The sequence below is a fragment of the Polypterus senegalus genome, chromosome 1 (assembly GCF_016835505.1).
Source record: "Polypterus senegalus isolate Bchr_013 chromosome 1, ASM1683550v1, whole genome shotgun sequence".
Taxonomy (NCBI): domain Eukaryota; kingdom Metazoa; phylum Chordata; class Cladistia; order Polypteriformes; family Polypteridae; genus Polypterus; species Polypterus senegalus.
This window is the reverse complement of record NC_053154.1, coordinates 311,210,204-311,213,926: the sequence shown is the minus strand read 5'-3', so window position 1 is coordinate 311,213,926 and position 3,723 is coordinate 311,210,204.

Below are 3,723 nucleotides of genomic sequence, written 5' to 3'. Positions count from 1 at the left end.
AGTCCACAGCATTGTCATCTGTCTTGGTTTGCTCTTAACTCTTGTTACTGGTGATGAAGAACAGGACCACTTACAGGCTTTGAAGGTTGTAGTTTCAGTTCCACTTCGACCTGTAAATCCATTAAATGGATCCAGAATGGATGGATGGGGCAGATGGATATGTCCATATTTGTTAAATCTATTTTTTGGATCCTGTGCCTCACACTCTTATTGGGGTTTCTGCTCTTCTCAACGCTGCCTGATGTGTCTATCTCATCATTGTCTCACTTTTATCTTTAACTCTTCATGTCCCACTGCACCAGAACCATCTCTTTTCTTTCTTTATCTGCAGTCACCTAATGATTAATTTCAACTTGTGCAGCTTCCATTGTTTTTGGATAACTTTTTTGTTTTCCTCGTCAGCCATACAAAAACAAATTGAAATGACGTCTGTGTAAGTAAGCTACTTTAATTAAGTTTAAATAAATCAATGTAATTTGCTTTTCTTAAATATTATTAAACAATTTCATGTACATTTTGAACTCCTGAAGCATATATGGAGGTCTCAGAATTATAGGTGAACGAGCTGAGCTCTGGTTAGCTTGGGCACAAATGAGGCCCTGGATTTCACCAAGAGCTCGGGTGTTTGGATAAATTTATCAACATTTCCATTTCTACAGATCACGTATCAGTCTGTGATAAATCGCGGACTGTTATTTGTAGCACTTAAATATCAGGGCAGGCGCCTTATATAATTTGAATAAATTCAACAGAGTGAAACTGCCAGTCCACCATATGCATGACTGTCACCGTCTAATAGATCTTTGGTTGCATTGGTCACTAACAGGCTAATGGTCACACCAGTCACCCTAAGTATACTGCTCAAAAAAGTGAAATAACCACTCTTGAATGAGAGTCTAGCATCAAGTCAATGAACCTTGTGGTCAGTGAAGTAGCAGAGGGGCTTGTTCATCAGTTTCAGCTGCTTTGGTGCACTAGAGGGGCAACAATGACAGAGACGACCCCCAAAATAGGAATGAATGGGTTAACAGCTGGAGGGAGGTTACTGACATTTTTCCCTCCTCATCTGTTTTGTCACTTGTTTTGCATTTGGCGACGGTCAGTGTCACTACTGGTAGCATGAGGCCATACCTGGACCCTACAGAGGTGGCACAGGTAGTCCAACTTCTACAGGATGGCAGGCACATCAATACGTGCCTCCCATTGCCAGAAGGTTTGCTGTGTCTTCCAGCACAGTCTCAAGGGCATGGAGGAGATTCCAGGAGACAGGCGGGCAGTTACTCTAAGAGAGCTGGACAGGGCCCTTCGTAGAAGGTCCTTAACCCATCAGTAGGACTGACCGGCATCTGCTCCTTTGGGCAAGGAGAAACAGGATGAGCACTGGCAGAGCCTACAAAATGACCTCCAGCAGGCAGGCAGGCAGGCCACTGGTGTGAATGTCTCTGAGCAAACAATCAGAAACAGACTTCATGAGGGTGGCCTGAGGGTCCGACATCCTGTAGTGGGCCCCGTGCTCACGGCCCACCCGCCACCATGGAGCTCAATTGGCATTTGCCATAGAATACCAGAATTGGCAGGTCCACCACTGGCGCCCTGTGCTTTTCACAGATGAGAGCAGGTTCACCCTTGAGCACATGTGACAGACGTGTAAGGGTCTGGAGAAGTCGTGTTGAAGGTTATGCTGCCTGTGACATCGTTCAGCATGACCGGTTTGCTGGTGGGTCAGTGATGGTCAGTCTGGGAAGGCACATCCATGGAGGGACTCACAGACCTCTACAGGCTAGAGAACGGTGGGCACCTTGACTGCTGTTAGGTATAGGGATGAAATCCTTGGACCTTTTGTCAGGCCCTATGCTGGTGCAGTGACTCCTTCGTTCCTCCTGGTGCATGACAATGCCTGGCCTCATGTGATGAGAGGATGAAGGAATTGATACCATTGACTGGCCCCCCACGCTCATTCGCCTGACCTCAATCCAACAGAACACTTCTGGGTGAGAAATTATGTTTCGGTCCATCTGACACCTAAGCCTGTCCAGGAGCTCACTGATGCTCTGGTCCAGATCTTGGAGGAGATTCCCCCAGGACACCATCCGTCATCTCATAAGGAGCATGCCCCCCTAACCCCTCCCCAACATTGTCAGGCCTGCATACAAGCACATGGGGGCCATACAAACGACTGAGTATGATTTGGAGTTGCTGCAATGAAATTTCGGCAAAATGGACTCGCCAACTCACTTTTGATTTTTGTGGTGTCTTTGAATTCAGCCCTCTGTCGGTTAATCATTGTCATTTCCATCAAACGATGTGGCATCTTTTCGTTCCTAACACATCACCATATCAGTCCATATCAGTAGAGATATCCAGCAGGATTTATTTTTCTCATTGAGTTCTGATGTGTTTTCAAAGTGTTCCTTTAATTTTTTTGAGCAGTTTATAAAATGAACCGCCATCACAAATGCTGACCAGCTAGGATGGGCATAAGAAAAAAAAATATTATAATTACACTGAAGAGACACAGGAAGAAAACTCTTCATGCAAAGCGGCTCAGGCCATTGCTTGTCGTCAAAGCTGCAGGACTGATGTTTCTCTTACCTGCAAGCTCAATGGTACAAAATCAAAGGAACAGAAGAGAGGCTGACATCCCTGCTTTACTCAACCACCAACAACCACTGTGTCTTGCAGGCCCTGCTCAGAAGGACCCACCATGTGGACGTATAAGGGAGCGACAGAGGACAGTGACAGCTACTAAATAAACCTGGGGCCTAATGGCTGGTCTGTGCATAGACCTGAGTCACATACTGTATGTGTGGCAGGTTTGGTTGACCTAACCATTCATGTGTTGTCAATGTTGATAGCAAAGCAGTGAGGAAGATCATAAAGACGATGTGACACATCTCTGAGGTCAGCAGCCTTCTGCACAGAAGAACACAGAGCAGTAGAGTGAGTGTATAGAGAAGCTCGAGCTCTTCAAACAGACCTCCAGGGAGCTGAATAACATCAATAACCAGAAAGGAAAGACTGCTTGAATATCCCAGAGGCCTTTTCAGTGTTATAGGGTGGACAGTGGATCAATCATTGAATATGAGTGAGAATGCTGATGCGAGGCTTTTCACGTGGCGTAGCTCTCTGGGGCTATCTAGGCACCTGATCTTCCTGCCGCCATTTTGGGTTTCTCTGTCATGGCCTGAAGTCAGAAATTCATTTTTAGTTTGTTCTCCCTCCTCAAATTTATACCTCTTTTGTCTTTCACCTCCTGTTGTAAGTGGCACACTTTACACCTCTTTTTTTCTCTTTTCACTTTAGATGATGATGGGTGGTGGTGCCAGGCTGCCGTTTGTCCTCTGTAAGTATCGACTCGGTGGATGGGCAGTAAGTTGGGAATCTAGAGAGGTTATGCTCCTCATTTTATAAAGATCAATTCAATACAATAAGAGCACATGACAACAAAGGTGCCCTGACACACCATTCCATACCAGTGGCCCATTATTCATCTTTTTATGGGCTTGATACTCACTGCCAAGTCAGTGAAATATTTAATAACAAAATGAGTTATGAAAACAGACTGAGATGACACTTTCTCTGAAACAAATTGTTTTTGTTATTTTACTATTGTGCTAGTCATTATTGTGGTATCCATGTTGAAATCGAAAACATTGAGTAAGAGGAACAGATGACTAGATGTGTCCCTGAAATCAGCAGGCTCTTGAAAGAGAACCACAGAGT